Source organism: Myotis yumanensis, unplaced genomic scaffold, assembly GCF_028538775.1.
Source record: "Myotis yumanensis isolate MYYU_CA2020_CCGP unplaced genomic scaffold, mMyoYum1.0.hap1 SCAF_13, whole genome shotgun sequence".
NCBI classification, from domain to species: Eukaryota; Metazoa; Chordata; class Mammalia; order Chiroptera; family Vespertilionidae; genus Myotis; species Myotis yumanensis.
Window position 1 is genome coordinate 31,925,466 of NW_027223764.1, and position 24,712 is coordinate 31,950,177.

Here is a 24,712-nt window from a genome sequence, read left to right on the forward strand (position 1 = left end):
TTTTTTTCTTGTGAAAATTGCATTGGGGATCATGGTTCAGACTGTAAAGACCAAACTGAACTATTTACTCTTTCATCCTGAATTGGGGGAAAACTTGCAGTACAAGCTAACTTGTCCTTTTGCTTGAGAGACATAGAGAAAGAGGAAGAGAGACAGAGAGATAGAGATAGAAATTAGAGAGAGAAAGAAAGACCTTCATTCATAGTAGGTCCTTCCCTGATGACAGAAACCAAAAGAGAGTCTGAAGCACCAGAATAACAGAGCAAAGGAGGAGTCACAAACAAAGTTTTATATCATCAAGACACAACTTTATGCATTAATACAAGATGCCTACATAAGTGTAAATATCTGAAAAATCTGATCCATTCCAATACCCTGAGGAAAAAATGGAAACCGAGTGTTGTTGGTTCACTGAAATTCTCTATACCCCATTCAGTTGGCACAGGAGTAATTTATCTTATAATGCCTATTTTTTATAATAGGGAATATGAGTTAATTGCATATTTCCCCATTAACTCATAATACTATATAATAATATTTATCGAAACACAGGATAGAAACCTATATAAAACAGTCTTTGGAGGACTTTTTTTTCAATAATTAATTAGGAAAAAACACTGAATTAAAACAATTCCCTCTAAGAATTGCTTTCACTGTATCCCACAAATTGTGATGTTTATTTTCACTTCTATCTAGTTCAAAATATATTTTACTTTCTCTTGACATTTAGTGTTTGTCCTATGTATCATTTAGAAGTGTGTTGTTTGTTTAAAGTCCATATATTTGGGGATTTTCCAATTATCTTTCTGCTATTGATTACTAGTTTAATTCCATTGTCATCTGAGGTAAGATATTGTGTGATTTCTATTCTTTCAAATTTGTTAAGGTATATTTTATGGCCCCAAATGTGGTATATCTTGGTGAATGTTGCATATGAGCTTGAGAAGAATGTGTATTCTGCTGTTGTTGGATAAAATAGTCTATAGATGTCTATTACATCCAGTTGATTGATGGTGTTGTTGAGTTCAACTATGTCCTTACTGATTTTCTGTCTGCTGGATGTATCCATCTCTGAGAGATGGGTGCTGAAGTGTTCATTCAAGATAATGGATTCATCTATTTTTTTCTGCATTTCTATAAGTTTTTGCTTCATATAGTTTGACTCTCTGATGTTAGGTGCATACATAGTGAGAACTGTTATCTCTTCTTGAACAATTGATCCATTTATTATGTAAATGTGCTTCTTTATCCCATATAACTTTGGTTTGTAGTCTACTCTGTTTAAAATTAATATAGTTACTCCTGCTTTCTTTTGATTAGTGTTAGTATGGTATAGTTTTCTCCATATGTTTACTTTTCATTTACATGAACCTTTATATGTAAAGTGAGTTTCTTGTTGTCTTTATTGACCAAGGATTTCTCCATATTTCCACGTTGCTTATATGTCAGTGCTAAGTAGGTTCCCGTGGATGCCCCATGGTGAGGCATCAGGCAGTACTAGAGCCTGAGGGGGAAGGCACAGGCAAAATAAAATTAGGCTGTCTCTACTCAACACTGGTAAAACCTAGGTGAAAATAAGTGCCAGGGAATTGGCTGAAATTTGAAATTCTAACAAAAAGTAGCCAATGAAGAGGCTTTTTTCCCCCTGCCTATTGAAATTTACATCATTTACACCCTTCAATTATTCGCATTTCATGAAAATTTCCTTGCCGTCCCCTATTATACATCTTTCTTCCTTATTCAGATTTTTCTATTTTTTTAAATTGTTTTGTTTCACTGTACCTATTACTGTAGTTGCTCTGTGGGTATATGGATTCCCTTCTTCCATTTAAATTCCTCTTTTTCCTTGAAATAAAATTCTGGTGGATTAAGGGTCTCTTTTTAAGAGATACATTTGCACAATAAAAGGTTATATTAGCATATTAGGAACTGTTTATTTGAAAAATGGAATGCAAAAAAAACCTCTTCCTTAAGGAACAACTTTAAAACAAAATTGATGTCTTCCTGTACCGATTAAAAAATAATATGTAGTGCCCCTGGTTTTTGTTCCCTTTCCATTCATTGGAACAAGTGTTTCTTGTTTGTTTTCTTTTTTTCCTTTTTGGTTATTATTAAAAGAAAGTTACTAAGTCCTGCTATAGCAGTTTAACTAGTATTACTTTGTTAGTAGAGAGATATGTCACTGATAATCCGAAATATTAACTATTTGCATTAAATACCTTTTCTTGTAAATGTCTCCATAGTAAATTTATTTTACAAAATAATTTTTGATCAAGCTGGTATATATATATATATATATTTACACACATATATATACATATATATATATATATGTATATATACAGAATAATTGTGTATACTGCTCTATGAAAGACCAACATTGCATTAAAAACATGAATACAGAATCAAAGATCAATTAGGAAATGAAAATGTTTTAAGTAGTTTAAATATATAAAAAAAAAAGACTCAATAAAGATAAATTTTGACATAGACCTTCCCTTGGTGCCGAAAGCAAAACAAAAAACAAACAAACTTTTTTTTCTTCAGAAGCATGGCATCTTGTCTAAACTATTATGTTTCTTCCGAACCCCCTGCTTTGCTTTATGCTGTGTCTTTGACCAAATTCCAGGTAAACACATTAAGTAAATGCTGATGTAGAATAGTAAATCAATAAAGTATAATCATATTTCCTTTCTCTTTAGGGTTTGGCCTCAGAAGAACAGGGTTCTAATGAAAAATCAGTAATTTGTTCAAGCAAACATCATTAATAATTTCTAAAAGGATAACCTTCTTCTCTTCAATGTCATCAGCATTTGGCATTTCCTATACAAAATAAATATAAAACTTTCAGAAACACAGAAAAAAGAAAAAGTAGTTCAAGTTGCTCTGAATTGAGGACCATAAACATGTTGTTAATGAACATGACACCTCTTGGCAGAATAGGACATCTATATGCTTGAAAGAATGCAGGATATGAGAGGCTAGAACTTGAGATATGACTTAAAGAGCTGTTATGTCACCTTCTCAGTAATCTCATATTACTGTCATGGAACTTGATTCAGTCATTTCTCACTAATACCATATAGATCAAAGTGGCCTCAGGGATCTGTTACTCTTTCCCTGGAGATCCTCATTGTTGACACACTGTAGGAAATGAATATGCATTTTAAAATTAGAGAGTACTACACAGCAAGAGAAGCCATCATAAAAACAAAAGGGTAACTTACTCAGTGGGAGGAGATATTTGCAAATCTTATATCTGATGAGAGGTTCATATCTAAAATATATTGAAGAACTCATACAACTTAAACACAAAACAACAACCTGCTTTAAAATGAGCAGAGAATCTAAATAGATAGTTTTTCAATGAAGACAGCAGATGGCCATCAGGCCCATAAAAAATGTTCAACATCATTAATTATTAGGGAAATATAAACCCAAACCACAGTGAAATATTACCTCGCATCTGTAAAATGTCTATTATCAAAAAGACAAGAAACAAGAAGTAGTGTTAGGGAGGATTTGGAGGAAAGGGAACCCTTCTACACTGTTAGTCGGAATGCAAATTGATGCAGCCACTATAAAAAACATTATGGAGAGTCTTCAAAAAAATTATGACTAGAATTACCAAATGAAACAGCTATTCCATTTCTGTGTATTTATCCAACAAATATTAAAACACTAACTTGAGCCCGGCTGGTGTGGCTCAATGGTTGAACATCAAGAGGTCACCGGTTAGATTCCCACTCAGGGCACATGCCTGGGTTGTGGGCTCGATCCCCAGTGGGGGTGCATGCAGGAGGTAGCCAATCTATGATGTTCCTCTCTCATTGATGTTTCTATCTCTCTATCCCTCTTTCTCTCTCTCTCTCTGAAAATCAATAAAAGCATAAAAAATAAAAATAAATAAAATACTAATTTGAAAAGATATATGCACCTCTATGGTCACTGACCATACACAAGATATGGACATACCTTAAGTGTCCCTCAAAAGATGAACGAGTAAAAGAGAAGATGTAGTAGTAATATACTATGAAATACTAAGCCATAAAAAAGAATGAAATCTTGCCATTTGTGATAACATGGATGAACACTTGAGGGTATTTTAGTAAGATGGAAAAAGACAAATTACCATATTATTTTGCTTATATGTAGAATCTAAAGTAAAACAAACAATCAAATTAAAACAAACACACATACATAGAATAAAATGGTGGTGACCAGATGTGAAGGAGGTTGAGCAGGGAGGAAATGGGTGAATGCGTTAATTGTATAGTGATAAATGGCAACTAGACTTCTGGTGGTTATCACTTTGTAGTACACACTGATATTGAATTATAGTGTTGTATCTGAAACTTATGTAATTTGTATACCAATTTTACCACAATAAAAAAATGTGTAGGTTACTAGCCCTGGCTTATAAACTAAGGGAACTATCAGTTGCTTTCAAAGACTGCCAGCTATTGCAATCATATAAGGGATATGGTTGTCTTGGCACTGTATAATTTATTTAAGTTCCAATTAAAGTTGTTGGCTGTAAGCTAAGGTCCCCAGGGCTCATGTGCTCATTAAATCTGTTTAATGTGCTTATTAAACTACACAAATCCCTCACCAGAACAAATAATGTAATTTACTTCCTTAGTTTGAACACTCAGGCACAAATATTTATTCATGGCCACTTTAGTTGTTTCCATAACATAAGTTTTTATATTACATGTTAACCCTTTTTAATGCTACAATCAGGGAACAGAGCCAATATTTTTCTTAGAGTAAACCCTGTTTATGGAGCTTTATCATCAGCATTTATCATAAATTCAGCAGGCATAACTTACTTGCAAATTACGCAAATAGAGTTATAATGTTGCATTTTGCATAGCAGCATACATAGAAAATATGTGTGCAGCCATGTATGAATGTGCTTCTATTTATATAATGGATACACTATTGTAGTGTGATTGAAAAATGCACTGTGGTTTACAATCCAACAAGAGCCCCGCAAAGTCCTCCATGACTTAGTCCAGGCTTCATTTCTTAAAACTTCCCATGCATCCAGCATACTCCAGCCCATTGGTTTCCTGTTGTTCTTCAAATTCAATACTCCTCAAACATTAGTTGAGGTGGAGGTGACCTTGGCTACAGATTGCTGGGCCCCAATTCCAGAGTTCCTGATTTAGTAGATTTGAGATAGAGGCCCCAAATTTCCCTAACAGGTTCCCAGGTGATGGTGATGCTGCTAGTTCAAGCACCCCACTTTGAGAACGCCTGCCCATGCTAAAGTACTTTTCACTTCAGTCCTTTTTCAATTTCTATTCCCTCCACCTGGAAAGTTCTTTCTCCAAGTGCATTTCCTTGATACCATTCAGGTTTGTAATCAATTGCAACATCCTCAGAGAGGAATTTCCCGACAAATGGCCTGTCTAAAGTAGCAATCCTGTGGCTCTATTCCTCTTTATTTATTTCTATAGAACTTTTCTCTCCCTGTCTGTCTGTCTCTCTTCAACACACCTTCACATCACACATTATAAAACATATAATATGTAATGTACTTATAAATAAGTAAATGTAAAACTATTTTTGTTTATTCATTTATTTGATTATAAACTACTTCGGCACAAGTATGTAATATCCTTGATTAAAAAAAGGTACTATTTTGTTTACTGCTATGTTCTCAACAAGTAGAATATACCTATTACATAGTAGACTTACAACAAATATTTGTTCAATGAATGCATAAATTGTAAATTTGCACTCCCTTTCCAAAAAAAAAGCAAAGCTGAAACAGTTATGAAGACTAAAAGTTGAGGCCATATTAAAAAAATTATATAAAAAGTAAAGTAAATTTGTCTTTATGGAGCAGTGGTATAAGGGGAAAATATTAGATGTTTGAATAATAATTTCTGGATGTAAGCTTTGACCTCATTACTTACCTATTGTGTGAATATGGAAAAATCTCACTTTCTTCACCCATGCAATGGAAATTATAATGACTACAAGGTTATTATGATTAAGTGAGATAAAGTCTTTTAAAAAACTGTCATTCAATAGGTATACAGTATACATTTGCTAATTCTGAAATGATTAATCTCCTTTGGCACAATCCTTTAAGTAACAGAGTTTAACATTTCTTTACATCTCCAAATGATCAGGTGTATCTACAAACCTCTATTGGGACCAGTAAAGTCAGAGAATCCACTAGCACAGAACTGAAAGCCTCTTCCTTCTAATTACTTTGTATACTTTAACATACATGTCAGAAAGCTTTCACCTGTTTAACAGTTTATATTTTATGTCATGGAAAGCCAACAGTTCTCTGTACTGAACATTTTTCCACTCTTATTCTCATTCTTTCACATATCTAGGCTTTCTTTAAGAGAATTATCCTTTTATACGATACTAGAGGCTCAGTACACGAAATTCGTGCATATGGGGGGGGAGGGGTCCCCTCAGCCCAGCCTGCACCCTCTCCAATCAGGATCCCTCAGGAGATGTCTGACTGCCAGTTTAGGCCCAATCCTGGGGATCGGGCCTAAACCGGCAGTCGGATATCCCTCTCACAATCTGGGACCACTGGCTTCTAAATGCTCACCTGCCTGCCTGCCTGATTGCCCTTAACTGCCCCCCCCCAAGCCTGCTCACCCTAGCTGCCCCTCCTGCCGGCCTAGTTGCCCCCAACTGCCCACCCCGCCAGCCTGGTTGCCCCTAACGCCCCCCCCCCCCCCCCGCTGGCCTAGTTGCCCCTTACTGCCCCCCCTGCTAGCCTGGTTGTCCCCAGCTGTTCCCCTCCCCCTCGCTGGCCTGGTCACCCTTCACTGCCCCTCTCTGCCAGCCTGGTCACTCCTCACTGCTGCCCCGCCAGCCTGGTCACCCCCAACTCTCCCCCCTGCGGGCCTGGTTGCCCCACGCAGCCTGCTGCTTGGTCGTTTGGTCACCCCTCACTGACCCCCCTGCGGGCCTGGTCTCCCCACACAATCTGCTGCTCAGTTGTTTGGTCATCCCACACTAACACCCCAGCCAATCTGGTCGCCCCACGCAGCCTGTTCGATCGTCCATTTGGTTGCAATGGACGCTTAGGCTTTTATATATATATAGATATTTCATTGCCACTTCTATATTTGTTACATATGGCTGAGTATTGGGAGAGAAAAGATATCCCTAAAAGAAAATTTCTAGGTGAAAAGAAAATTTCTATACTCTACTTTTTGTCTTACTTGGAACTAAACCAAGGCTTGTTTTCCATTTCTTAGCTCTTAATATGAGTGGATAGATATTCTGTCATTACACCAAGAGGAAGAACAATTTAGCAGTGGAGATTTGGGAACATCAGAGTGAATAAGATAGCATTTCTTCCTGCTAGAAGTTGTTTTCATTGGAAATGTCTTATTTTTAGCTTTAAGTTGATTTTTCTTTATTGGAATATGGCTTATATTCCTTTTAAAATCAAACAGACTTCTGAAATAACTCTTAACTGTTACGAGAGTGCATCCTGGAACTAATGCAGATGATCACTGTATGTATCTGTGTAACATTGAGCAAGTTATTCAACTCCTCTCACCTCCATTTTCTCTTTCACAAAATGGAGATTTTTTAAAAAAGCATCTGTCTTGTATGTTTTTTGTGAGGATTAAATAAAATGGCAGACACATAAAGTTCTTATGGCATGCACTCAATAAGAGCTATTGATACTATCTCAGATAATGTCTTTCTTTATTTTAACCATCTCTAGAAAATATATGGCTCAAGTTTAGTCCAACCCTCTTCAGTAGTTACATTCCATAATTATCAATTAGTTTTACTTATTTGTTAACCTAAATATAAAAAGCCAAAGTGACAGACAACAAGCATTTATTTGAGATCAAAGAATTACAAATGGGAACACAGATTTCAGGCTTAAACCCAAATTATGTCCTAATTCCAGGGTGAAAAGATGAAGTTTTTATGAGAAAAAGGAAGGGAAATAATTACATAAATAAAGACAGTTCCACTGGTGCTAGCAAGCTGTTTAGTTATACTTGCTTGTTACTAAGTCTAAAGACTGTCCATAATCACTTGTCCTTGTGGTCAGGATATCTGCTTTTCTATGTTGGTTTAGCCCAACCCAAAAGTTATTTGTCCAGTTCAAATGACCCAAAGATGGAGTGACTCCTTCGGCTGCATTTTAAAATGGCTCCCCTGATTTCAGTCTCCCACACCTTCAAGTGGCTCATGAAGGTCAGTAAAACTCATTGAAGTCAACAAAATTGACTCGGTGTGTTCTCTTGTCTTTACAAATTCCTTTGACTTTATTTTAAAGTCCCTTCTTTTCTCCTCCATCATGTGCTGTGCTCTTATAAGGCTTTTAAAATAATTTCCTTCTCAAGGAAGCCTTTTCCAATTCATTCCCTCTGACCAAGGTCCTCCCAGAATTTAAACTGTATATTTACAATTTGATTGCAAACTAAATTCTTATGTCATTGAAAGAACATATTTATTTATTTTATAATACTCCATGCTTTTAAGCAACTCTTACAGATGATAAGTGCATAGCAATACATGATGGGAACTTTTGATTTCTCATAAATGATACCTTGCCATAACATGTATGAAAATGCTATTCACAATGTTTAAATATCCTTTATTGATATGACAATTGCCTTTGAAAATGATGTCTTTTTCATTAACATTTTAATAGATTTTTTTCCTAGTAATAGGGCCAATAAATCATTGAACTTTGAAAAGTACACAGAAATGTATATATTTCATGCCATAGTTAGGATTAAAAGCCACGAAGAAGCCCTTTGTCCTAAAAATCTGGTGGTTTATGGTTCAGAATTCACCTCAGACCTGTAAGATGAACTTTGTTTTTATCATTTTCATGTCTATTTTTTCTATCACTAATTAATTTATACTCTACATATAAATAGACATATTGTTAGAGATTAAAATAAATTAACATGGCTTAATGAACTGATTTTATTGGGTTTCATATGTCCTTCAAATTGCTAAAAAACATCATTTACATTTCAGGATGCTTCTCAATAAATTGGCCCCTTGGTGAAACCTGAATGGATTTCCAGTTGATATCTGATTCCCCTAATATCTCATTCTCATTGTTAACGCAATTGCATGCCTGTAATCACACTTATTTCTAACACAGTCAATGTTGCATCAAAAATGTTTCTGAGAGCACTGGAGGATAAAGTACCTGCACTCTAAAATAGAAAATTGTCTATATTTTACCTATCAGTTCATCTCTAGAAAATAAGTTACATGTTCTGAGATAAGGTCATCAGCTTTACCTTGTTGATTTAATGAATATGAAATTACAGCGATGTTGGAGAGCTTTATTACCCATCTCCTCCAATACTAGTAAAAGTAGACAGACATCATTAATAACTGGAATGAATGTGTTACCATTGTAATTAGCTAGTTGTTAATACTGTAATAGGAAAGGAGCAAAAGGGAGGCCAGACTTTATAAGCATGGCCATCTGGGCAGCTTCACCAGGAAGGCACAATATCACATGCCCTAGGAAGCCACTGGTCCATTCCCCACAGGTCACTGGGGAGAGGAGTCCAACAAAGAGGGATGGATGTTTGCACAGTAAAGTTGGGGTGATATGGGGAAGATGCCTGTCAGTTAAACCTGGGAACAGAGATCACTGGCTAGAGAGAGCAGAGCCACTGCAAGCCCACAAAATTTGGGGACACATAATCCCCAAACAAAGGAATTCTCACTCTCTCTTGGCTCTTTGCTCCTGTGGTTCTCTTGTTCCTCTGGCTTTGTTCCTGCCCATGTTTCCTCCATGGCCATGTGACCCTGTGTACCCCAAATGCAACTGACTGACAGACTGCAGCTGGGAACACAAACTAAGCTAGCCTGATGCTGGATTGGACTGTGCAACTATGGAGCGAAAACGCTGGGCAACAGCTTTAATCCTAGCTCTGTTTAAAGCAAAATGGGGCCTTTTCCCATGCAAATAAATATCACTCATTCTTCTGTGTGAGTCTCAGAAAATTCATTTTCTCATGACATTACAAGAACCCCACTTCCACCGGCAACTGGTGGGGGAACCTCCCTACTGATAAACACTGGAAATATTATCCAAAAGTCACAAGTTATATGGGATTTTGCCCAATAAATATTTACCCAACATACATTGTTGTCAGTACTCTTCTTTTACCCCAGTAGCTCTTAAAAATCAAGAGAAGTAATCTAACTCAATCAAATAAAGCATAAGTGTCAATTTGCCTTCTAGAACGTTCATAATGATTTTATCTGTATATCCTTGCCCATAATTATTTGTATCTCACCCTTTTAAATTATTACTTTGTTGTTAATATACAAAATGATTTAATACAATGGTATTAGTGAAAAATTTGCAAATAAATGAATCATACAGGTAGGTCTGTACTCATTTTTTCTAACTCAAAAGGATGCGAGATAATACCAGGTTAGACTATAAAAACTGTTACTTCCCAAAACCCTTACATTTCCTTTGACAGTAATATGTTAATTTCCTAAATGCCCTTCAATTCCAGCATTTAGATTAATAATTTAATGCTAATATCTAATTTGTGTTTGAAAAGTTTTATTGTTCTTTCACCCTTCTATAAGCTCTACTAGGAAATCATTCCTCCTTTACAACAATTCCATGAAGCATGTGGTATTATTAGACAAATATTAGAGATATAAAATTTGAGTTCTGACTTGCCTAATATTAACCAGCCTTTATGTTACCCAGTTTTGAGATCCAGCTCTTAAAATACAAGCTTCACAGCCTGGACTTTCATCAAAAATCTTAAACTGGCCATGATTTATATGAGATTTATATGAGATGTGAGATATATTCACTCTTAGCCTGTTCCTTTTCTGTCGGTGGCTGCAATAATATGGTATTTTGCCAATAAAAATAATTTAAATAGGAAAATATAAATGGATGATTTTGATTCCTAGCCTTCAGGAGAATGTAACTCTGTGAATTCCTGATAAGTATTGAAAAAAAAATAGAGAAATACATAAACTCAAAAGCCTTCCTTCTTTAGCACAATTCATTCCAATTTCAATGTAATGCTAGACCTCAATAGATTTACAATTAGCATATATAAATTTAGAACTTTGAAATATCAAAAAACATATCCATTTACAGAATGAATGAATAATGGAAGAATAACTGAAACCTGACTAACACAGAAGCTCACTGCTCCCCAATTCTTCTAGTTCCTTTATTCTCTTAGAGCTTTCTCTAGGCAACACCATGTGTCTGGCTCCCTGAAGTTCTTTACCTAGCCCCTCTGGTAAAAAGTTCCCTAACATTTTTCCACTCACTTTCCATTTTGGGACTTATCCATTCCCTTGTTTCCATACTACTTGTACAGTTCATATACTTGTTTCTGCCCTGGCCCATAATTGAACACTTATTTGTATCAAGTAGAATTTTGTTTATAAAGCATATTTAATATGGGTAACCCAAAGAGTGCATTATCCGTACTATATTACAAGTAAAACACACCAATTAGTAGCTTTTCCTTTCCACTCCCATTTACAGTTAGACTCTGGGTAGAGGATGGATTACTGCTATTGGACTAAATTATAGTTGTTATATTGAATATGTATTTACTCATGCAGTTTTGTCTAATGTCAATCATTGTGTTTCCTTCAATTAATGTTTTCTTCAGCCAAAAAGAAAAAAAACAACAACTCTTATTTGGATTATGTTTGTTTAGTTTCCCTGGACAAGACAGTCTTCAATCTTAATTATAATAGTTCACCTTTAGCAGTCTTTATCGATAGCTTAAGGAAGGAGAAATACTTTCCCTTCTACCCTTTTAAGATCTTGGCTGAGACCCCACTGTAATCCTATATAATAAAAACCTAATATGCAAATAGACTGAACAGCTAAACGACCGGTTGCTATGACACGCACTGACAACCAGAGGGCAGATGCTCAATGCAGGAGCTGCCCCCTGGTGGTCAGTGCTCCAAAAGTCAGGCTCATGACTGGCAAGTGCAGTGTTGGTGGTGGGAGCCTCTCCCACCTCCAAGGCAGCGCTAAGGATGTCCGACTGCCGGCTTAGGCCTAAGACATCAGTCAACATTCCCCACGGGCTCCCAGACTGCAAGAGGGCGCAAGCCAGGCTGAGGGATCCCTAGTGCATGAATTTCGTGCATCAGCCTCTAGTAAAAGATAAATGAACTGAAGAAAAATAAACAGAAGTTTCATAACATGTGTAACAGGAAAGCTGAGTAACTCTCCAAAATGGCCCAAGCCACCACCTTAAGCTAAAAAAAGATAAGGTGTGGGAAGGGTCCGGGGGAGGCCAGCGGTGAGAGGTTAACAGGAAATGCACATGCACAGTAAACAAGGGTAAGGCAATGCAGATTTTTTATGTTCTTGCCTTCTCCACTGATAGCAGTTGCTAAAGATTTGCTCAAGATTTAGAGTCATCTTTCTCTTCCTGGTACAGAGAGGGAACATTCTTACAAGTGGAGAGTTCCCTTATGAATATAAATGTTTCTTACAGCGGGGTAATTTCTATCCACTTTTCAGAGCTTCACCTGTGTCTGCTTTGAACATACAAGACAAACAAAAGCTCATATACACAGACAACAGTATGGTAGTTACCAGAGGGAAGGGGGATAGGTGGGTAGTAAAGGGTAAAGAGGTCAAATATATGATGACAGAAGATTTGACATGGGGTGGTGGGCACATAATGCCACATGCAGATAATTATCATAGAATTGTACACGTGAAAACTAAATAATTTTATTAACCAATATAATCCCATTAAATTTAATTAAAAATGAAAAATATTAACCAGATCAAAATCATCAATATGCCAGAGGCATATATTTTGGGGGTGGTATATTTTGCTTTCCTTCAATAGAAACAAGACAAATTTAAATTGCACATTAGGTATGGCAGAGTAAAACACAAAAAAATAAAGAAAATGAAAAGGTGATAATCTTTTTGCATTTGCATAAATTTATTTCCCAAGCTTGATTCTCATCTAATTTTTCTTTGTACATAGACATACTAGTAAGCCTATGATTAAGAGTCAAAAATCAAACTAATATGAGCTTATATTTTCCACTAGACACCCGGTGCACAAAATTTGTGCATGGGTAGGGTCTGTAGGCCTGGCCGGTGATCAGGGCCAATCTGTGGGGCAACCGGAGGGGGGAACGGGGGGCGGCGCCAGCCCACAGAGGGAGGTGACTGGTGGGGTGATTGGGGGTTCCCTGCTGGCACCTGCCTTGGCTGGCCTAGGGCCTGTGGGCTGGGGGCAGCTCTTGCATTGAGCATCTGCCCACTGGTGGTCATTTCACCGTTCAGTTGATTTGCATATTAGACTTTTATTATATAGGATAATTACATTTTAAAAAGACCTACAAAGTCCGGAACTCAGTAACCTTTTCATTAAGTGTAACATCTATTTGTTTCCTAATCTGTCCTTAAAATGGTAAAGAAGGAATAAAAAGGTAACTTTTAGCTGTTATGATTTGATGAGAAAGCCAATATCTTGTTTATAAATAACACTCTGACCACAGATTGAGACACTGTTGTTTGACATTGTGAGCATGAAAGTATTATTGTCATTATTTTCACCTTTCTCACTGTTCTCATAAATGTAAGAAAAATAAAGTATCTATAAATTATTATTGACAAACTTTGTTTTTTTTAACCAAAGAAAATATCCTGTTACTTCCTCTACAAATTCTCTGCTCCAATTCATCATTTCTCAACAATAACCAGAGCCAAGACAAATTGCTGCTAGATGGTGTTGCATTATTTCTGGATGACAGAGGACAGAACCCAGCCCCACCTCCACACTTCTGTTGCCATGGTTTTCAAATTAGATGCTTCCATGGTCAAACAGACTCTCACTGTTCTATTCATCACCATTTAACTACAAGAGGCACTGAGCACATCTATGATCTCTCTTGCTCATAATGGCAGACAGAATGAACATAAATGATTAGAAAACACCACCTGCTCAGAGCTTAATGCAGGAGGAAGAAAGCAGCTGTGCCATTTAGGATGGAAAACACATTAGCTTAAACGCAGCATGCCACTTATACAACCAACCACAAAAATTTTGCAAGATACCGAGGGTATAGGATGAAATATTGTGGGACAGATAGTATTGGTTTTCTATTTGGGAATTTCTGTCTGAAGACTGCCAAGCACAGAGTGACTGATGGGGCCTCAATGAAACTTCCTCCAGGTCTCAGGACTTGCTATTTGGAATATGAAAATAAGGTTCTTGTGAAAGCAACCAGTCATCTATCAAGTGCATCAGAAGGACCAAATATGGCCTACAGAGCCCTTTGTTGTAGCTACAGCTGCCCTCTTGTAAAGAGTGAGGAAAACGATTGTTTTTAGCAGGCTTTCATTGATGCCAAATTTCATAACTCAGCACTATTTTCATTTATCTCCACAATGACATAAGAAGGCTACAGATCATATGGGCTGACACCTTCATTTTTGTGCAATACAATTCACTGGAGTCACTGAACTCTGAGTGGACAGAGTAGTCACTAATAAACCAAAGTTGCCTCTTGCAACTCCTAGCATGCTGACCAGAGGATGAAAGAGTCTCCTTTCTTAACAAGCCTTTCTTTCAGTCACTTTATAATCTTTTTCCAGGTTTCACCTTCAATTAGGCAAGTTATACCTAATCTAATAAAGTTGCCTGATGAGTAGATTTTATTTTAAAAAAATTGATCTTTAATATTATATTTTATGTATATGACATATAAGCCTCAACTACCTGGTTTGTTTTTGGGCCTCATATTCTTATGGAACCACATATGTACATACATTATAAATTTGGTGATTTTCTTCTGTTAGTTTATTTCAAATCAATTTGATTATTAGATCAACCAGAAGAACTCATAAGGGTAGAAGGAAAATTATTTTTTTCTTCCCCTACAGTTCCACTGTTATATGTGTCTGTTTTTATGTGAGTACGAATTTTGATTATTACTAAGTATATCTTTCTAATATAGTATGAAATCAAGAAATGTGATGCCTCCAACTTTGTTCTTCTTCAATGAGATTGCTTTGGCAATGTGGAGTTTTGTGGTTCCACACCAAATTTAGGATTGTTTTATTCCATGTCTGTGAAAAAACATTGAAATTTTTGTAGCATTGCATTGAAAGTATAGATGACTTTGGGTAGTAAGTTTGGACATTTTAACAATATTAATAATTCTGATCTCAGATTTTGGCTCCTAATGCCATCTCCTATTAGAAGAATTATTGTTTTTGTTTTGTTTTGTTCTGTTTTGCTTTAGATATGTTTTTATTGATTTTTAGAGCAAGAGAAAGGGAGAGGGACAGAGAGAAACATTGATGAGAAACATCATCAACTGGCTGCTTCCTGCATGCCCCCCACCGGGGATTGAGCCCACAACTCAGACATGTGCCCTAACCGGGAATCAACTGGTGACCTCTAGGTTCATGGGTCAATGCTCAACCACTGAGCCACAGAAAGAAATAATGTTTTTCATGCCATAAATTAAAGAAATTATAAAGAAAATGTGGGGACAGGAGAGAAGAAAACAGGAGTAAGCTGGAAGGTATCTTACCATCTAAGTCTGATAAAAAAAAATTGAGCATTAAAATCCATAATAATATAATGGACTATAACCCATTAAGTAAAATTAGAAAGAAGAGAATGCTATTGCTTATAGTAAAACACCAACTAATAAAAGGTAGAGAAAATAACAGACCTAGAAAACACTATTTTGACATCATATTAATAACTGAACTAAGCAAAGAGCAACATAGTCTGGAGATCACTATCTTAAACAATTAATCAAAGTGCACATTCCCAATAATAAAACAAACCAACATCATGTTCCTCTTGATATGATGCATTTGGAATTAATTCTACTACTTTTGTAGTATTCCTGTTAAAAATGTATTATCTAGCCCTGGCTGGTTTGGCTCAATGGATAGAGCATCGGCCTGCGGACTGAAGGGTCCCGGGTTCGATTCCGGCCAAGAGCACATGCCTGGGTTGCGGACTTGATCCCCAGGGGCGGGCGTGCAAGAGGCAGCCAATCAATGATTCTCTCTCATCATTGATGTTTCTCTCTACCCCTCTCCTTTCCTCTCTAAATCAATAAAATATATTTTTTTAAAAATGTATTATCTAAGTTTCAAGAGGAGGCATTACCAGACAAACTCACATTGAGATCATTCTACAAAGTAAATTTGAAAGACAATGATAGGCCAAGGAATTTTTCTAGATGAAAGAAATTAAGGGAACAAATAAATGCAATGTGTAATACTGACTTGAAACTTGAAAATAAAATAAAAATAAAAATATTATTGGAATAATTGCTGAATTTGAATATAAACTATGGATTAGAGATAGTCAAGATAATGTACTTTTTATTTTGAAAATTGTCAATATATTTTTTTTATTTTGATAATAGTCAATATATATTTTTTCTTTTGATAATTGTACTGTAATTTTTTATAGGAAAGTATTTTTCTTAGAAAATGTACCCTGAAATATTCACAGGTATTTTATGTAATTTTGAAAAACACAAATAAAAAGAAAAGTTAAAAATATATTGTTTATTTAAAAAAGCAATAATTAAAGGAATAGTCTTTTTCAAATGCTATTCACGTGTCCAAATATTAAAAATCAACATATATACATTTAAGTGATAAAATAAAATATTGGGACATCAGAGGAATGGCAGCATGAGAGATTTATTTGCTCTCTCTCCTTGAAGTTTCAACTATTTGAACAGGTATAATTCAGCAAAGAATTCCCTGCTCAACTGCACAAACATGTCTGAGAGATTGGCACATTGAAACTATTAAGGTGGGCAAGTGGGAGCAAACAGGGGTGGCTAGAAGGGAGAAGAGCCTCCACAAGCCAGAGATGCAGCCCTGCAGCCCAGAACTCCCTGTGAAGCTCAGCTGGAGAGGGGAGGAATCAGGTTGTGACTGGCACTTCCTTCAGCTGGGAGAAGAGAAGAGATTTAGTGAGCATTCCAGCAGGAGTGGGCAGTACTAGCTGCATCTGAGCCCAGTGACCTGGGCGGAGATAAAGCACAAAACGCAGCTACAGTGGTCTGGCAATCAGCATTCCGGACAGAGAAACAAAGTCATGGTGCTTGAACATCTATCTGTCTTTAACCTACCAGAGCTGCCTCCCCTCAGCTGTTGTTTTGGGTTATAGAGCACGTTATCTGCAAACCAGAGAACTGGTACTAGAGAAACACTTTTTCCCTGAGTGAAGGGCACACTCTGTGATTAATCACTGCAAAGGTCTGCTGGATGCCTTTACGGAGAGGGCAAAGCAACAAAGGATTCAGCCAGGTTCCCCCAGATCACCCTCCTCTCCCTCCAAGCCCTCACCACCCCAAACATCAAGGGCTGCATTGTCAGGGGTGACAGGCTGAACAACATTGGACTTCACAGATTTGGAGCCCCATGACCCACTGTGTTTCCGTGCAGAGATGGCCCTGAGACCAAGGCGATCTGATCACAGGGGAGGTGCCCACCTCCCTGGGAGCACAGGCCATTTTCTATCACTCAGCAGAGATTGGACAAGCCATAGAAGTGCAAGAAAGCTTTAAAAAAAGTGTGATTAATTGCCTCCTACTGGATAACAATAGAAAGACTTCTTATCAACCTACTAGGGAAATGCCACTCATACCAAGATGCCTAGAGAGAGAAGGAATCCATCATCAAATACCATGAATAACCAATTTAATGAGGCAGTTCAGGAAAAAAAATCCAGAAAATAAACTTAAAAACATGGAAATATGTGACTTAAATGACAGAGAATTCAAGATTAAAATTCTGAAATAACTCAACAAAATGCAAGGAAACACAGGTAAGCAGTTTAATGAACCCAGAACCAAAATCAACGAACAATACGAGTACTTTTCCAAAGAGACTGAAACTTAGAAAAGAACCAAATAGAAATTCTGGAGAGGAAGTACTTAATAAAAGAGATTAAAATGAACTAGGGATCCCTGGCCAGGTAACTCAGTTGGTTAGAGTGTCGTCCCAATACACTAAGGTTGTGGACTTGATCCCTGGTCAGGGCAAATACCAGAAGCAACCAATAAAAGCATAAATTTGGAACAACAAATTGATCTCTCTCTCTCTCTGATAAATAAATAAATATATTTTTTAAAAATAGCCCAGCTGATGTGGCTCAAGGGGTTGAGCGTTGACCCAGGGACCAAAAGGTCACCAGTTCAAATCCCAGTCAAGGTACATACCCAGGTTGTGGGCTCAATCCCCTGTAGGGACATGTGGGAGACAGCCCATAGACGATGTTTCTCTCCTATTGATGTTTCTATCCCTCTATTCCTCTCCCTTCCTCTCTAAAATCAATAAAAACATATTTTTTAAAAAGTGAATGAACTAATGAGCACAGAAAACAGAGTGGACCAGATGGAGGAAAGAATTAGTGATATCAAAGCTAGAAATCTAGAAATGATGCAGAAGGAAGCAGAGAGATTTGAGCATTTAAAGTAAATAAATAAAAGAACCCTCTTCTGGATATCTACTCGAAAACATTTATTTGCAATGATATATGCAACCCTATGTTCATTGCAGCAATATTCACAGTGGCCCAAGACATAGAAACCACTCAAGTGTCCTCTGATAGATGACTGGATAAAAAAGATGTGGCACATATATATAATGAAATACTACCCAGCCATAAGAAAAGATGAAATACTGCCATTTACAACATGGATAGACCTTGAGAATATTGTGCTGAGAGAAATATGTCAGTCAGAAAAAGCTAAGAAACTATATGATTTCACTCATATGTGGAATTAAAACTTAAACTCATAGACACAAATAACAGTATGGTATGTTACCAGAGGGAAGGGGGTTAGGAGTTAGTGAAGGGTAAAGGAAGAGGGCCAAATATGTGGTGATGAAAGATGATGTAACTTTGGGTGATGGGCACAAAATACTATATATAGATCATGTATCATAGAAATGTATACTTGAAACCTATATACTCTTATTAATAAATTTAATTTAAAAAATAAACGAACAATAAAATATTAGATCAAAAAGGCAAAAGAGAAATCTGTCTGTAGACTTGAGTATTTTAGAGCTTATATAAAACTTATTCAAATAGACAATATAATGATGTCATCCCTAAAAACTTTCATCCCTAAAAACACTGGAAAAATATATTTGAGTCAACCTTCAACAGAAATGCTGAAAATAAATGCACATAATTGTATTTAGAGTGAGAATGTCTAATTACCTTATAGTTCTAAAAAAGTTATTATGCAGAAGAAATTACTTTTACAGCTTGAACTCATTTAGAGTGTTACTATTAAAGATGCGATTGAATATTGTTCCAGCAGTGGGCATTCTTTAACAATGCTATTTTGTGCAGCTGAATGCAAGAATTTTCTGTGGTGAAGACATGAATGCTTCTATATCAGATGTCCTCCTATTCGGAAACAATTTCTCCATTAACAGCATGTGCCAGATCTTCTGAATGTTGGCCCAATTTATAACTGTACTCAGGCCTAATTAAAAATGGACATTGAGGGAATAGATTTTATGCTCATAGAATTTAGATAATTTGTCTTCATGGCAGAAATCCTGGATGAAACAATGCAGAGTTTATTCTATAGGATGCTAAGTTACAGTTTTGTTAGCTTGATAGTTTAAAATCAGTGTTTGCTTTGCTTGTTTGTCTAACTGTATTGACTTGTTACTTAGAATTGTATAAATGTAGATCAGGGGTCCTGAAACTACGGCCCGTGGGCCACATGCAAATACAAATATTGTATTTGTTCCCGTTTTGTTTTTTTTACTTCAAAATAAGATATGTGCAGTGTGCATAGGAATTTGTTCATAGTTTTTTTTTTTAAACTGTAGTCCAGCCCTCCAACGGTCTGAGGGACAGTGAACTAGCCTCCTGTTTAAAAAGTTTGAGGACCCCTGATGTAGATCAAAGCGAAAGACACTATGAACTTGCCTATAAGCCTTTGCTGATTTTTGGTTACCTAGACCTCCTTTGGTCTCATTACCAGGAAAATGGTTTCATCATTGGTATATTTGCGTTAAGAGACACAGATTATGAATGAACTCAGGTATGAATTCTGGGCTCTGCCTCTGTGAAATGTTCCTGTCATTTAATTTCCTCATTCCAATCTGAGGAAATTTCTGAAGTGTAAAATGTTTCAGAGATTCCAGCAATGGAATCTTGTGCCACTGAATTAGGTATCTCAAAAAAATCTTTAAGATCTTTAAGGTGAAAAACTCAGTAACTTGAAGGCTAGTTAACAGTTATGCAGATGCCAGTCTGACACTATTAATTCTTCTATTATGTCAGCACTAGCCAGAATGCTAGTCAGCTTAATTTTTATACATGGCCACTTCAGCAATATAATATTTTATAGGAGTGAGACTTGTATTGCATATATCTGCTCTCTTTTCTCCCACAGGAGTATGTGGTGAAGAATATCAATAATATGAATTTTAGAGTAAGCACTATCCATTCACATATTGAAGTTTCTCATATGATGCTTGTGTAATACCCCTAATTTTGGTTTATTGTGCATTCCCCAGAGGTGAAAAAAAATCAGGTTATCCCATCATTTTGCAAAAATATACATATTTTTAAAATGTAGTATTTTAAAATACCATATTGATATATACTTTCCCTTCTAATTATGCTATATATTGTTATTTTTAAATATTTTCTTCCTTTGATGGATAAAGCAGAATATAGATTTGAGTGCCTTTCCCCATTAGTAAATCAAACATTTGTGTCATGTATTTCTACTACAAATAAGTGGTCCTTCCTATTATAAAAGTGGTTATAAAACATCCTCGAGTTTTAAAAATTCCTATTTCTGTTTTCTACATTTTAGTTACCTTTTTATCTTTGAGTTGACTTCCTTCAAAACATCCAGGTCTTCAACATCTCCCTTTATAGGAATCTGACTTTATAGTCAATTGCCAAGGTGTCTTAATCTAAGCAAACATACACTCTTCTAAAAGTTTCACTAACTAAATGAACAGGTCATGCTGATTCCCTCATAAAAAATGACATTCTAGCCCTAACCGGTTTGGCTCAGTGGATAGAGTGTTGGTCTGCGGACTCAAGGGTCCCAGGTTCGATTCTGGTCAAGGGCATGTACCTTGGTTGCGGGCACATCCCCAGTAGGGAGTGTGCAGGAGGCAGCTGATCAATGTTTCTCTCTCATCGATGTTTCTAACTCTCTATCTCTCTCCCTTCCTCTCTGTAAAAAAATCAATAAAATATATTTTTTTTTAAAAATGACATTCCAGAAAATATTTATTTTAATGATGAAAAAATACTTTTTGATAATAATAGAATGTGGTTTGCGACTCTTTGGTAGACAGAATAATGGCCTCTCAAAGATGTCCACATCCTAATTTCCAGAATCTGTGCATATGTCATGTTGCATGGCAATAAATAAATAAATAAATAAATAAATAAATAAATAAAGTTGCAGGTGGAATGAAGGTTGCTATTCATCTGACTTTATTCATCTTTTTTATTGCTTAAAGTATTACATTCTAGAGACCTGGTGCACAGATTCATGCACATTGAAAGGAAATTAATTAGAAGGTGGCTGGTGGGGCAGGACTGGGCAAGATGGGCCAGACATTCCCTAGTGCCAACCTGCTGTGGTCCCTTTGCCTTGCCTGTGGGGATAGGGCCAAAACTGGCAGTCCAACATCCTCCAAGGGGTCCTGGAGTGTGAGAGGGCCTGCTACAAAGTCTCTGTCACTCGACAGTTCCTGCATTGAGCATCTGCCTCTGGTGGTCAGTGTCATACCTTCCGGCTGGTCGGCTGGTCGCTTAGCCTTTTATATATATAGATAGTATTACATATGTCTCCTTTTTCCCCCTTTGACCTCCCCCCTAATCATCTGACTTTAAAAGAAGGAAATGATCCTGGATTAACCAGATCAGCCGGATGTATTCACAAGGATCATTCAATGTGGAAGAGGGAGAAGAGTCCAAGTGATAAGGGAGAAAGAATGACTGAAGGCTTTGAAATGGAAGGGAACTACTAGCAGGAATTGTGGGTAGCATCTAGAAACTGGAAAGGGCAACAATATATATTATTCCCTGGAATCTGCAGAAAGGAACACAGCCATACTGACATCTTACTTTTAGCCCAACAAGACCCATTTTGAACTTCTCACCTCCAGAACTATAAGATAGTACATTTGTACTGATTTATGCCACCAGGTTTGTTACAGCAGCAGTGGAAAAGTAATACAGACCCTCTGCTGTTGAGCTGTCTAACTTTTCCAATCATCTGAATGTTTGTTTCATTGGTTCCATATGATTGTAAATACATACTTTTAGATAAGTTCTTCTAAAAGTGCTTGTATAACATTTAGAAGATAGCACATGAGAAAATAAATTTTCCAATCAATTGGATACTTGCTTTGAGAAAATTATTTTGGTATCTGGTGAATAAATGGAGGAAGAAAGATAATAATGAGAGGTTATTAGAAGCAACTTTATAAATCATTGACTGGTATATGTCTGGGCCAATGATCCAATTAATTAGAGCAGTCAGTAAGCTCAATTTTACCTATTTTATTAACAATAAGAAGAAAAAGACAGCAACAAATTATTTGGTTCTGCAACTAAAACATGTTCCCCTTATACTTTGCTGATCTTTTACGTCAGAATTGTATTAAATGATTGTAGCATGATATCAGTTAAAAATTTGTTATTTCAATAATAAATGTCATAGACCAGACAGTAAACTAAGGCAATAAACTACTGAACAGGAACAGCTTTTAAAGAATATAGCTTGTAATGGAGAAGAGAGATGAGAAAATAAATATTCAGTATGCAGTATAACAAGATCTAGAGTATAAGTGAAGGATGTACCCATATAGGGACACATAAGTAGAGAACACGATGAAATCTGTGGTCATCGATAATGGAAAAATAACATGTTTGATTCTACTTTAAAAGAGCAAACAAGTTTGTGTACATTCATTTTATGACTGAGGGATATGGAACACACAATGGTCATTAATTGTCTAATATTAGAAAAATAATTTCCAATAGAGCTCAGAATAAAATTCAAGACTCTTGACTCAGTCTAGTGTGCTATCCATTAGCAATACTGCCTCTATGGACACCTCCTTTTGAAACAGTATTATTTGAAATTGAAAGTATTGAGATCAATTATCCTCACTCAATTTTCCTTATTAATTTTTTTATTTTCACAATATTATTATATACCCAAAAACATTTAAAGAAACATGTAGAAAAAAATAATCAAATGAATGACTTACAAAAAGTGAATAATTTTATGTAAGATTCATAAAATTGTCTGATGATCTTAAATATATACATGCTAAAGGAAGCTGTTTTGGGTGTGTATTTGACAACTTATTCTGCCTTTTGTAGGGGTAAGAAGAAATATGTTTCTGTAGCTACCAAAATGATTATGGTATTTAAATATATTTTGTCAGATTTTGTGGTATTATATGATTTACAACCTGAAATAATATAATTGTATGTTCTAAAAAAATTCACTACAGTTTTAGTGGAAAAATACATTTTCCCCCAAATCTATGTTGCTATAAGGTGGCTCATTAATGTAACAAGTCTATCGATGAGAGCTATCTGCAGGTTCAGGTGGCCCAGGTTTATAATGACCTGTGAAATAAATTGTTCACTCAAAATTCAGTGTTCAGCAGGAGAGGTGTGAGAAAGACATCTGAAGTAATCAGTTAACAACTTGTCAAAGCATCACAGAGCACCACCGCTCTGAGTCCGTATATTCTTCTGAATTCTGCTCAACTACGCCAACTCTCAGGGCAGGTTCCTTCTCGAACTCTGCTCGCTACCCTAAATATTGGGTCTGAGCCCCTCTGCCAGGGAGGGGACCTTCTTGGATGCCGGGTTTTAGACAGAGAAGCCATGACAAGTAGTGGGTGTATAAGAATGAGGCCTTATTATAGGAGCCAGTGGCCTTGTAGCCATTGCTAACAGGAACTATAAAAAAAAAACAGTTCTTCACAACAGTCCCATACAGTTAGCCACACACCGGCTGATAAACTAATACATCTTTCCCACAAAAGCAGCATTGTCTTCTGTACCCACAGCTATTACCCGAGCAGCCACACACCTCACATAGTATCACATAGTAGTGGCACCTGAGCCCTCCGCTCTTGCCGCAATGGCCTTTCCCCTCTCTCCAGCCTTTCCTGCACTCCTCTGGCAGCAGCAGCAGGAGTGGTACACTGGCTGGTCAGTAACGTATTATACCACTTAGACAAAAGAGGCCAGTTGCCAATAGTGACATCAATCATTTGGGTTATAGAAGGGCACAGTGTACCATGTGATTGCTGTGGCCTTACAGCTGTGTAATCCTTGGACATTCCGATTAAGATTCCCATGTACAGAGTGGCCTTGGCTGTCCAGCTTATTAAGAACAAGGCCTCCCCACTCTTAATTAGCCTTGGCTCCCCAGCGACTCTGGCATGGTTCCCACACACCTATAGGCTGAAACTAACAAAAGACTACTTTTTTAACTTATTGATTTGAGAGAGAGAGAGAGAGAGAGAGAGAGAGAAACATCAATTTGTTGTTCCACTTATTGATGCATTCATTGATTGCCTCATACATGTGCCCTGATCAGAGATCGAATCTGCAACCTTGGCATACGGGGAGGACACTCCAGTGGTCGGCAAACTCATTAGTCA